This window comes from Balaenoptera borealis (genome assembly GCF_965194805.1).
Source record: "Balaenoptera borealis genome assembly, chromosome: 20".
NCBI lineage: Eukaryota > Metazoa > Chordata > Mammalia > Artiodactyla > Balaenopteridae > Balaenoptera > Balaenoptera borealis.
In genome coordinates this window covers 17,554,238-17,567,544 of record NC_138879.1, presented here as the reverse complement: position 1 = coordinate 17,567,544, position 13,307 = coordinate 17,554,238, and the positions used below count along the sequence as shown (strand labels likewise).

At 38.9% G+C, this 13,307-nt stretch overlaps 1 protein-coding gene across 3 annotated transcripts in view; it reads left to right on the top strand.

Annotated features, from left to right (window-relative positions):
- The window catches only part of NPEPPS (aminopeptidase puromycin sensitive), a 103,538-nt gene that overhangs the window by 46,676 nt on the left and 43,555 nt on the right, over positions 1-13,307 (top strand). The window lies entirely within an intron of this gene.

Here is a 13,307-nt window from a genome sequence, read left to right as displayed (position 1 = left end):
TCTTTAGGTTATAGCAGTTACACTACTTCCAGGAGTGGATACCATCTGTTCTGTGTCCTCATTAACACTTGATATTTTCAGACTTCTTGCTGTTAGCTAACTTGGTGGGTATCTGATGGAGGTTTTAATTTTTATTTCCTGATTTTAATGAGGTTGGTTACTTTTTATATGTATATTGGACATATTTATTTCCTCTATTGTGATGTATCTGTTAAAAGTTTTTTGCCCATTTTTCTACTGGGTTCTGTGTCTTTTTCTTAGAATTTAAAGGAATTCTTTTTATGTTCTGGTTATAAGTTCTCTGCCCCTCTTGTGTTACAAATATCTTCTGCATCTTTACTTTCTTAATGGTGCCCCTTTTTTTTTTTTTACAAGTTACCTTGTTTTTGTTTGTTTTTTGTTTTTATTTATTTTTGGCTGTGTTGGGTCTTCGTTGCTGCACGCGGGCTTTCTCTAGTTGCGTCGAGTAGGGGCTTCTCTTTGTTGCGGTGTGTGGGCTTCTCATTGAGGTGGCTTCTCTTGTTGTGGAGCAGGGCTCTAGGCGCACAGACTTCAGTAGCTGTGGCACGCGGGCTCAGTAGTTGTGGCTCGTGGGCTCTAGAGCACAGGCTCAGTAGTTGTGGTGCACGGACCTAGCCGCTCTGTGGCATGTGGGATCTTCCCGGACCAGGGCTCGAACCAGTGTCCCCTGCACTGGCAGGCAGATTCTTAACCACTGCACCACCAGGGAAGTCCCTCAATGGTGCCTTTTAATGTACAGAAGTTCTTAATTCTCATTGGGTCAAAGTTATCATTGTTTTGCTTTATGATTATTGCTCTTTTGTCCTTAAAATTTTTTTCCCTATTTCCAACATCATGAAGATATCTTCCTATATTATCTTCTGAAAACTTTATTGTTTTGACTTTCACAATCTACTTCTTAGGTATGGTGTGAATCCAGATCCAGCTTGGCTTTTACCCCTTAATGGGAATTCTGTTGCCCCAGTACCATTTACTAGAACACGATCCTTTCCCCACTGCTATGCAGTGCTCCTTTTGATAGTTCACATGGTAGAAATGATACGTTTAGTATCTGTTGATTAAGTTTTTGGTCAACCTTCTATGAATTTAGTAGTACTTTAAAATAGATTTTATTTTTATGACTACTAGTATTATTTAAATTTGAAAAAATGTTAGACACTTCAGTATCTAGGTAATGTTTTATACTTACGTTGTTAATGCAAGAAAGAGATCAAAGAATCAGTGAGGCCCTACAGGAAGCCTGTGGTTCACAGGAAGGAAACTATTGTTTGTTTATTTATTCTTTATTTTTTATATTTATTGCTTTATGTAGCATAGTACAGATTGAATAAAAGATTAAGTTGAAGTACAGGATTGTAAGTGCATGTGGACATATTTAGAAATTTTCATTTAGGAGAAACTCTGTCCTAGATTTTTTTTTTTTTTAAATAAATTTATTTATTTAATTTTGTCTGTGTTGGGTCTTTGTAGCTGCTCGCGGGCTTTCTCTAGTTGCTGTGAGCGGGGGGGGGGGGGGGGGGGGGGCTACCCTTCGTTGTGGTGCGCAGGCTTCTTATTGTGGTAGTTCTCTTGTTGCAGAGCATGGGCTCTAGGTGCGCGGGCAGCACGCGTGCTCTAGAGCGCAGGCTCAGTAGTTGTGGCACACGGGCTTAGTTGCTCCGTGGCATGTGGGATCTTCCCAGACCAGGGCTCGAACCCGTGTTCCCTGCGTTGGCAGGCGGACTCTTAACCACTGCACCACCAGGGAAGTCCCTGACCTAGATTTTTTTAATAAGGAGAGCAGGAGTTACCTTATAATTACTCATTGTGTTATTCATTGATAACACAAATTGGCTTTAACAGCAACAGTAGGTTCCCTTATAGCGGTGTAGGTGTTTACTAAATAAAAGGCATTGTATCCCTCTTGAGGCCTATTATGGCAGAAGAGAGAACCAGAATTAACATATTAAATGACAAAGTGGGAAAGGCCAGCTGAGAGGGGGGAAATTACAGTGAAGTAAAGCAGATTCATGAAGGGGCCTGAGGATCCTGATATTCTTTGTGGAAGTAAGCAGGGTAATTTAAAGGAAAGGTATTGGACCAGATAGGATACCTGCACAAATATTGAACAAACTCTTTGTTCTAGAAGAACTCATGTGAGAGAGGTTCTCAAATTTTGTCAGAGACTAAGTGGTACAGTGATTAAGAGTGTCTGCCTTCTTTTGGTTATAGTTAGAGTGTTTTGCACTGGCTCATTGTACAAAGAACATGAGCCACTGCACCTTTTGTGTTTTCTAAAGATGAGTATGGGTTTTGAATTATGGTTGGCCAAAGTCCTAAAGACCTAGGCAAGAGTGCCTCCTTGTCAATAAGCCACACTTGGAAAACCCAGAATGAGAACACATTATTCATTAGATTTGTTTGATAAATGGGCTTCCTATAAAAATTTGACCAAGATCTCAAAAGGAATATCTTTAAAAAGATATTTTTAAACAATTAAAAATTTTTTCATAGTTAATATGTACACATGATGCCAAATTCAAAAGATATGCAGTACTAAGTAAGCCTGCTTTCCCCCTCTCCAGCCTTCCAGCTCTCCTGCCTGGAGACAAAGTTGTCAGGTTTGTATGTATCCTTCCTCAGATTGTTCTATGCATTTACAGACATATATGTGTATATCTGTTCATGTGTGTGTGTCTATATAGCTACGGATATCTATAGATATATGGATATGTGTGTGTCTATATTTCTATATATACATATGTAATGTGTGTGTGCTCATAAATGATAGCATACTGTGTTCTGAAATTTTTTTTACTTAAGTCAAAATTATATCTTAATTGGTTTTTAAAACGTGACATTTAAAATCCAATTTATAGGTCTATCTTGTTATGAACTTTGTAGGTATATATTGTCATGAGTAAACTTTTATAGTCAAAGTGAATATTGTTAGTAGTTTTGAGTATAAGATTTTTCTTGTTACGGTTTTATACATGCTATGGTTATATTCAAATTTTGCTTCTGCTTATTTGATTACTAAAATACATACTTAATACATGCATGCTTATTCCCAGATATGTGTGTTTATAGCCATAGATTTGAAAATGCCAATTACATTTAATTTTTTTCTGAAATGTAGCACTCCATGATAAGTAATTTCAGGGAGAGTCCTTATTTATACAGGTATAATGAATTAGTTGTAGTTGAATTAATAAAGAACTGTTAGATATATTATGATCTAGAAAAGAGTGTTTATTTTTTAATGGTCATAACCAGACACTATGCTAAGCACTTTGCGTAGAGTATATTATATAATCTTCAAATAACTAAGGAGTAGGTAATGATTTTAATTTTACAAATATGACACTGAAGGCTCAGAGAGTTGAATAACCATATATGCCTGATTATAAGATTCCTACTGTCCCACTTAAAATATTTTTTTTTTTTTAATTTTTATTTATTTATTTATTTAAATTTTATTTATTTATTTATGGCTTGTGTTGGGTCTTCGTTTCTGTGCGAGGGCTTTCTCTAGTTGCGGCAAGTGGGGGCCACTCTTCATCGCGGTGCGCGGGCCTCTCACTATCGCGGCCTCTCTTGTTGTGGAGCACAGGCTCCAGACGTGCAGGCTCAGTAATTGTGGCTCACGGGCCCAGTCGCTCCGCGGCATGTGGGATCTTCCCAGACCGGGGCTCGAACCCGTGTTCCCTGCATTGGCAGGCAGATTCTCAACCACTGCGCCACCAGGGAAGCCCTAAAATATTTTTTAAAAAAGTTTTTTAATCAAGGTTAAGTTTGGTTAAGTTTAATTTTATTGTTTATACATGATGTAGGAAAGTATCTACTTATAATGCTCAGTTTACATAGATACATTTTAAATTATAAAAATGTTAATATCAACTGTTATTGATACATTAGTATTAAATTAATATGAACATTAATTTAGAAATATTACCTTTTCTTCTCTACTTCAGTGAAGCATATTTATTCAGACTTTTCATATGTGTTTTAGTATTAATGGCTTTCCACATTTTGAACAATCTAATTGTTCCAGAGCAAATATTATCTTCTAAGGTATTTGAGATAGATCCCTTTTTGAATCACTGTATTATGTTTTAATTGGAAAATTTCTCTCTAGCCATAAATCCCCATTCATGTAACATTAGTAAAGGTGTTTTTTTTTTTAATATTTATTTATTTATTTGGTTGCACTGGCTCTTAGTTGCGGCAGGCAGGCTCCTTACTTGTGGCATGCATGTGGGATCTAGTTCCCTGACCAGGGATCAAACCCAGGCCCCCGGCATTGGGAGCATGGAGTCTTATCCACCTGTGCCAACTTATTCCCTGCACCACCAGGGAAGTCCCAGGGTTTTTTTATTAATGTATTTTATATGGATAGTATTGATGATCTTTATGATGTAATCACTTAGGCTGTTGCTTTTTATTTTATTTTTATTTTTTTAATTTTTATTTTATTTTTTAATTTTTTTATAAATTTATTTATTTATTTATTATTTATTTTTGGCTGTGTTGGGTCTTCATTTCTGTGCGCAGGCTTTCTCTAGTGCGGCGAGCGGGGGCTACTCTTCATCGCGGTGTGCGGGCTTCTCATTGTCGTGGCTTCTCCTGTTGTGGAGCACAGGCTCTACACGCGCAGGCTCAGTAGTTGTGGCTCACGGGCCTAGTTGCTCCGCGGCATGTGGGATCTTCCCAGACCAGGGCTCGAACCCGTGTCCTCTGCATTGGCAGGCAGACTCCCAACCACTGCGCCACCAGGGAAGCCCTGTTGCTTTTTAAAGTGATCTATTTGTGCTGCTAATATTTACTAAACCTACTATGTGCTAGAAACCGTTCTAGCATTGGAGGTAGAGTGGTGGACAAAACCAAGAATCAACATTCCAGATACAAGTATTCAATCTGGAAAGAAAGACAATAGCAAATATGTGGTGTAAAGTAGTGATTAGTACTCAAAAATCACAGTAAGAGGATATAGAATGAAGATTGTTGTTTAAGGTGATAGAACAGATTTCTAAAGAAGTGATTTGAGCAGAGACCTGAATGACATAAGATGTGTAGGTAACTGGATAAAGAATTTTCCATGAAGTTGCAGAAACTCTGAGGTTGGAGAATGCTTGCAGTCTTTGAGGAACAACAGTGAGGCACCAGCCTTACTGAGTTCTAGTAATTGCTCCGTATCTTCAATGACATTTTGTTATATGTTTCATGTGTACAACATTATATTTCTACTTCTGTATACCATACAGTGTGCTCACCACCAAAAATTTCTTTTCTATTCATCACTATACAGTTGATCTCCTTTACCCATTTTGCCCTCTCCTGGGCACCCTCCACCCCCAGTAACCACTACTGTGTTCTCTGTATCTGCATGTTTGTTTTTGTTTGATTTAGTTTGTTCATTTATTTTGCTTTTTTAAAATTAGTTTTGTTTTATATTCCACATATCAGTGATATCATATGGTATTTGTCTTTCTCTATCTGACTTATTTTACTTAGCATAATAACCTCAAGGTCCATCCGTGTTGTGGCACATGGCAAGATTTCATCTTTTTATGGCTGAGTAATATTCCATTGTGTATACATCCCACATCTTTATCCATTTATCTGTTGATGGGTGCTTAGGTTGTTTCCATATCTTGGCTATTGTAAATGAGGTTGTGATGAACATAGAGGTGCATATATCTTTTTGAATTAGTGTTTTCATATTCTTTGGATAAATACCCAGAAGTGGGATAGCTGGATCATATGGTAATTCTATCCATTCATTCATTCATTCATTCATTCATTTATTTATGACTGTGTTGGGTCTTCATTGCTGCACACGGACTTTCTCTAGTTGTGGTGAGTGGGGGCTACTCTTTGTTGCGGTGCGTGGGCTTCTCATTGCGGTGGCTTCTCTTGTTGCAGAGCTCAGTAGTTGTGGCACTCGGGCTCAGTAGTTGTGGCACACAGGCTTAGTTGCTCCGCGGCATGTGGGATCTTCCCGGACCAGGGCTCGAACCCGTGTCCCCTGCATTGGCAGACGGATTCTTAAACCACTACGCCACCAGGGAAGTCCCGGTAATTCTATTCTTAAATTTTTGAGGAATCTCCATACTGTCTTCCATAGTGGCTACACCAGTTTACATTCCCACCAACAGTGTATGAGAGTTCCCTTTTGCCCAGATCCTTGCCAACACTTGTTATTTCTTGTCTTTTTGATAATAGCCAGTCTAACAGGCATGAGGGGATATCTCATTGTGGTTTTGATTTGCATTTCCCTAAAAATTAGTGATGTTGAACATCTTTTCATGTGCCTGTTGGCCATTTATATGTCTTCTTTGGAAAAAATGTCTATTTAGCTCCTCTGTCCATTTTAAAATCAGGGTTTTTTTTGTTGGTGGTTGTATGTGTTGTTTATATATTTTGGAGATTAACCCCTTTTCAGATACATCATTTGCAAATATCTTCTCCCATTTGGTAGGTTGTCTTTTTGTTTTATTGATGGTTTCCTTTGCTGTGCAGAAGCCTTTTAGTTTGATGTAATCCCATTTGCTTACTTTTGCTTTTGTTTCCCTTGCCTGAGGAAGCATATCTAGAAAGACATTGTATTGGTAAGACCAGTGTCGAAGATTCTGCCCGTGTTTTGGGTTGTCTGTCTTTTTATTGAGTTGTAGAAGTTTTTATGTATATTCTGGATACAAGTGTTTTGTCATATATACAAAGTAAAATATTTTCTCCTGGTCTGTGGTTTGCCTGTGCATTTTCTTAATAGTGTCTTTTGATAATTACAAGTTAAAAAAATTTTTTTTACATATATATATTCTTTTTCATATTCTTTCCCATTATGGTTTATCACAGGATATTGAATATAGTTCCCTGTGCTGTACAGTAGGATATTAATGAAATTTGATCTATCAATTTTTTTCTTTTATGGTGAGTGCTTTTTTTGGTCCTCTCCAAGAAATAATTGCCCATCTTAAGCAGACTTAGCTTTTCATTCTGAACATTTGGGACTCCATTAGAGGCTTAGATCTCACTGATTACTCTAGCTGCTGTGTGAAGACAAGATTATAAGGCAGCAAAAGTGGAAACAGACCAGTTAACAATTTATTGACCGGAGACATATCAATACGTCTTTTGTTAGCCGATACAATTAACATCACCATGAGATGTTGTTAGAGCTTAAAATTGGTCAAGGGTTCATTATACAACTTATGATTGTCGTTATCATTCACATTTTGCTCCATTAGGTTTTTGTTCCAACCTTGTGTTTATTATAAACGCAAGTTTATTATCGTAAAATTTTCGAAAATGATGCATTGTGAAACTTTGAGTGAAGAAGAATATTTCAGTGAATTTTATCCAGATGCTTTCTCTGATTGTCTGAGCGATGTATATACTAGTCTCTCAGAAGATGATAGTTCTTCAGAACATAGTTCTGATTCAGGCGAATGTGAATATTAGACCAACAAAAAGACAAAAAACCTTAGTGATTGATTCTGATATGGGAAGTGAAAATGAAACCCATGGTGCTGGAGAATGATCCTTTTCTTCTGCAGAAGAGTGGGTTGAAGACAACATTTCACAAAAATTAGAAGACTTTACAGGTGTGTCAGGTGTAACTTTTTAAAAAAAATAAATTTATTTATTTATTTATATTTTTGGCTGCGTTGGGTCTTTGTTGCTGTGTGCGGGCTTTCTCTGGTTGCAGCGAGTGGGGGCTATGCTTCATTGCTGTGTGCGGGCGTCTCATTGCAGTGGCTTCTCTTGTTGCGGAGCATGGGCTATAGGCGTGCGGGCTTCAGTAGTTGTGGCACGTGGGCTCAGTAGTTACACGAGCTGTAGAGCGCAGGCTCAGTAGTTGTGGCACACGGGCTTAGTTGCTCCGCGGCATGTGGGACCTTCCTGGGCCAGGGCTCGAACCCGTGTTCCCTGCATTGGCAGGCGGATTCTTAACCACTGCGCCACCAGGAAAGCCCAGGTTTAACTATTGAATGTAATAACCTGCAAAATGTTAGTGAAATAACAATTTTTGGTAACGACTTTTTTGAGTTGGTCACTTGTCAAACAAACTTGTATCACCAACAGAATGAAAAATCATATAAAAAGTATGATGGGGCTTTAAAAAGTTCTGATGTAACCAATAGTGACATGAAGAAGTTTCTTGGATTAATAACTTTGATGGGACAAATAAGAAAGTCACACTGGAAAGAACATTGGTCGACTGATACCTTACTTGAAACACCTATCTTTCCAAAGATTATGACGAGAAGAAGGTTCCAACAAATAATGACATTTCTTCACTTTAATGATAACTCAGGAACTCCACTTCCTACAGACAGAATTTCAAAAGTTAAACCTCTTTTGGATTATTTTCTACCAAAAATTTTTAATAAATTTTTAAAATATTTATTTATTTATCTATTTATTTATTTATTTATCTATCTATTATCTATTTATGCGGGCTGCGCCGGGTCTTAGTTGCGGCATGCAAACTCTCGGTTGCAGCATGCATGTGGGATTTAGTTCCCTGATCAGGGATCAAACCTGGGCCCCCTGGATTTGGAGCGTAGAGTCTTACCCAGTGGACCACCAGTGAAGTCCCTCTACCAAAATTTCAATCAATCTATATAACCAAACAAGAGCTGTCACTTGTGGAGGCAGTGATAAAGTAGAGAGGATGACTCAGATTCAAAACCTGTAATCCCAGAAAACTTACAAAATATGGAATTTTGGTCAGGATGGTTGGTGAAAGTGAAACTGGATATATATGCAGCCTTGAGATTTACATGGATGAAGGAAAGAAACTACAAGAAACAGTATTATTGGTCCTACAACGTTATCTTGGTTCGTGGCACCATATTTACCAAGACAGTTATTACAACAGTGTGTCCACATCTGAAATATTGTTGAAAATAAAACCAGAGTTTGTGGGACTATAAGAGAGAATCGTGGTCTACCAAACCAATTAAAGGAGAAATCTAAATATCTGCAGAGGGGAGAAATGACATTCTTACGGAAGGGAGAAGTGACTCTTCTTATATGGAAAGACAAGAGGCTGGTCCACATGGTGACAACTATTCATGACACATCCATAGCCTCTCCATAGCATGGATCCATAACATCTACAGGAAGGAAGACAGGAGGACTGGCCGTCAGATAACTAAGCCCACTTATATATTAGAGCAGCTGTCCCCAACCTTTTTAGCAACAGGGACTGGTTTTGTGGAAGACAGTTTTTCCACGGATGGTGGGGGGATGGTTTAGGTGGTAATGCGAGCGATGGGGAGCGGCAGATGAAGCTTTGCTCGCTCTCCCGCCGCTCACCTACTGCTGTGCGGCCCGGTTCCTGACAGGCCACGGACGACTACCGGTCCGTGGCCTGGGGGTTGGGCACCCCTGTATTAGAGTATAATAAATATATGAAAGGAGTTGATCAGTCTGATCAATATCTGGCAAACTTCAGTATCTTCCAGAAAACTTGAAAATGGTATAAGAAAGTAAGTTTCTATTTGAGTAGTTGAGGTTTATTCAATGCATTTAAAATTTTACTGTAACCTTAATGCACAGAATAAAATGACTTACAAGCAATTTTTCTTAGCAGTAGCTAGAGAATGGGTAACTGACCATTCTGGTAAGTGTAGTGGTAGTCCCGAACCTGGTCCTTCTTGTGGCGGTTCGCAAAGATCCACCTTGTCGACTCTCAGGTAAAATAAAATAATATATGCTAGAGGAAATAATATACACAGGACTAAAAAAAAAATGCTGCCAGAAAGCGTAGAGTCTGCTCTTCCAGGGGAAAGCATAGTGAAACACAGTATATTTGTAATAGATGTTCTGTTCCCCTGCACAGAGGTGCCTGCTGTACTGCGTATCACACTCTAACAAAATATTAGAATGCTTTAGTAAGACATGTACAAAGTTTCAAATAAGTACATTACGTGCAAAAAAAGTTGTTGATATTTACTCAAACTTGGGTGTTTCAATATTCCCTTATGTAACAAATTGCCGGCCACAGTTTCTGCAAAAATCCCCTGGTCAACAATGTTAAGAGGCTATTGTAGTGGTCTAGGAGAGAAAATAATGGTACTTTGGACTGGGCTATAGTGGTGGAGACATTGAAAAGTCTGGGATTAAGGGTGTTGAATTTGCTTGTTGGATGTATGGTGTAAGAGACAGGCAGACATGGAGGGGAGGCAGTTAGGATCATTTCGTATTTTTGACTTGAGCCACTGGATAAATGGTGGTGTCATATACAGAATATACAAAACTACAATTGACCGAGGTTATTTCAAACTCTAATGTACATTTGCCAAGTAGTATGTTGTCCAATATAAAGTAATTGGAAGAGTATCCCGTAATACAACAGACTTTTAAAGAATTCAAATATATGGCTACTCCCTTTTTACTAAAAGAATTTTGGCGGAAATTTTGCTCTTTTTTTGGTACACATGTATAGTTGATATGTACATTTGGAAGCATATTTTGTAGAATGTAATCTAACAATACAGTACTTGATTATTTAAATTTAAAAACTGCTATTCTTTTGTTTTTCTAGCTTCATTTCTTACCATTTTGAAGCTTTTTTGTGCATCTATAAAAACAAGTTAGCTTTAGTAAACTTTTATGGAGATGGTCTTTGATCATAGTACCTCAGAGGTATCATAATGCTACTTCATATATTAGTTAGAAAGGTACATTCTTAAGCCTTGAAGTGCTTCTTAGCTTCCCTGTAGGCAAAGTAAGATTCTATTCTTGGGGATCAAGTTAGAGCAAATCTCAGATTTTTGCCAGCAAAAGTCATTGTTTCAGTAGAGATTTCATTAATATTATATATATATACCAAGTCTTGAGTTTCTGTTCAAATTTAGGAGCTAGCTTATGATAGCAGAAAGAATTTTGGCAACAGGAATAGGAAGGGAACTGAGTTCTAGTCCAGCTCTGTGACCTTAGGTGAATCATTAACTTTATATGCCTCATTTTCATCTGTAAAATGAGGAATAATTGATTAAAGTTCTTTTAAAAACTGAAGTTATAGTTTCTTATTGGTTTTGTAAAGATTTTGGCTTTATAAAGACATGTTTGAACCATTGTATTAGAAACATTGGAGGGATTTCCCTTGTGGTCCAGTGGGTAAGACTCCATGCTCTCAGTGCAGGGGGCCCGGGTTCGATCCCTGGTCAGGGAACTAGATCCTGCATGCCACAACTAAGACCCAGCGCAACCTAAATAAATAAATAAATATTAAAAAAAAAAAAAAGAAACATTGGAAATTTAATCTTTGCGTGACTCATTTGAAAAAAAAAAGTGAATTGTGGGCATCTTGCCTGGTTCATGGAATGTTATTAAATTTGAATCACGGGGGCTTCCCTGGTGGCGCAGTGGTTGAGAGTCTGCCTGCCAATGCAGGGGACGTGGGTTCGAGCCCTGGTCTGGGAGGATCCCACATGCCGCAGAGCAACTAGGCCCGTGAGCCACAACTACTGAGCCTGCACGTCTGGAGCCTGCGCTCCGCAACAAGAGAGGCCGCGATAGTGAGAGGCCCGCGCACCGCGATGAAGAGTGGCCCCGGCTTACCACAACTGGAGAAAGCCCTCGCACAGAAACGAAGACCCAACACAGCCATAAATAAGTAAAAATAAATAAATTAAAACCTTGTGTGTGTGTTATACTAAAAAAAAAAAAAAAAAATTTGAATCACTGTTACCCATATCAAACTTAAGCCTGTGACTGGTAAGGCTACCTCTCTTCTAATAATAGCTTATTGAGATATAATTCACACACCATACAGTTCAATTCAGTGGTTTTTAATATATTCACAGAGTTATGCAACCATCGTCAGAATCAATTAGAGCATTTTCTTCCCCTTTTTTTAAAAAAAATTTATTTATTTATTTGGCTGCGTCGGGTCTTAATTGCGGCATGTGGGCTCTTCGTTGCGGCATGCGGGCTTCTCTCTAGTTGCGGCACGAGGGCTTCTCTCTAGTTGTGGTGTGCAGGCTCCAGAGTGCGTGTGCTCTGTAGTTGTGGCACGTGGGCTCTGTATTTTGTGGCATGCAGGCTCTCTAGTTGAGGTGCACTGGCTCAGCAGTTGCAGCGCATGGGCTTAGTTGCCCCGCGGCATGTGGGATCTTAGTTCCCGACCAGGGATTGAACCTGCGTCCCTGCATTGGAAGGCGGATTCTCAACCACTGGACCACCAGGATAGTCCCTTAGAACATTTTCATCATCCCAAAAGGAAAGTACCCATGAGCAGTCACTTCGCATTTCTGCATGACCTTCCAGCCCTAGGCAACGGCTAGTCTACTTTCTGTCTCTATCGATTTGCCTATTCTGGACATTTCATATAAACCTGTGGCCTTTTGTGTCTGGTTTCTTTCACTCAGCATAATATTTTCAAGGCATATCCATATTGTAGCATATATCAGCACTTCGTTTCTTTTTGTTGTAGCATAATATTCCATTGTATATCACATTTTATCTGTCCATCAATTGTTGGACATTTGGGTTGTTCCTACTTTTTGGCTACTAAGATCATTTGTGTATAAATTTTTGTATGGACATATGTATTCATTTCTCTTGGATATAATCTAAGAGTGGGATTTCTGGGTTATATGGTAACTCTGTATTTAATCTTTTGAGGAACTGCCAGACTGTTTCCCATAGCATTTGTTTTTGTTTGTTTGTTTTTTTGGCTGCGCTGGGTCTTTGTCACTGCGTGTGGGCTTTCTCTAGTTGCAGCGAGTGGGGGCTACTCTTTGTTGCAGTGTGCGGACTTCTCCTTGCGGTGGCTTCTCTTGTTGTGGAGCACGGGCTCTAGGTCCACGGGCTCAGTAGTTGTGGCTCACGGGCTTAGTTGCTCCATGGCATGTGGGATCTTCCCGGACCAGGGATCAAACCCGTGTCCCCTGCATTGGCAGGTGGATTCTTAACCACTACGCTAGCAGGGAAGTCCCTCTCATAGCATTTGGAAACATTTTTGCATTCCTATCAGCAATGTATGAGGGTTCCAAATTCTCTACATCCTCCCTTAAACCTTATTATTGTCTATCTTTTTGGTTAGAGTCATCCTAATGGGTGTTAAGTGGTATCTCATTGTGGTTTTGATTTGCATTTCCCTGATGGTTAAAGATGTTGAACATCTTTTCAAGTGCTTATTAAGGCTACCTCTTTGGGCAGTTTTTCTTTTGGAATGGGGATATGATGTGGTTGGGAGTTGATCTACTTAGCTCTTTTCCTAAAGTGTCAACTAAGCATTCTGAAGTATCAGTTAAACAAGCAGACTCTTCTCACTCCTGGTAGGGAAT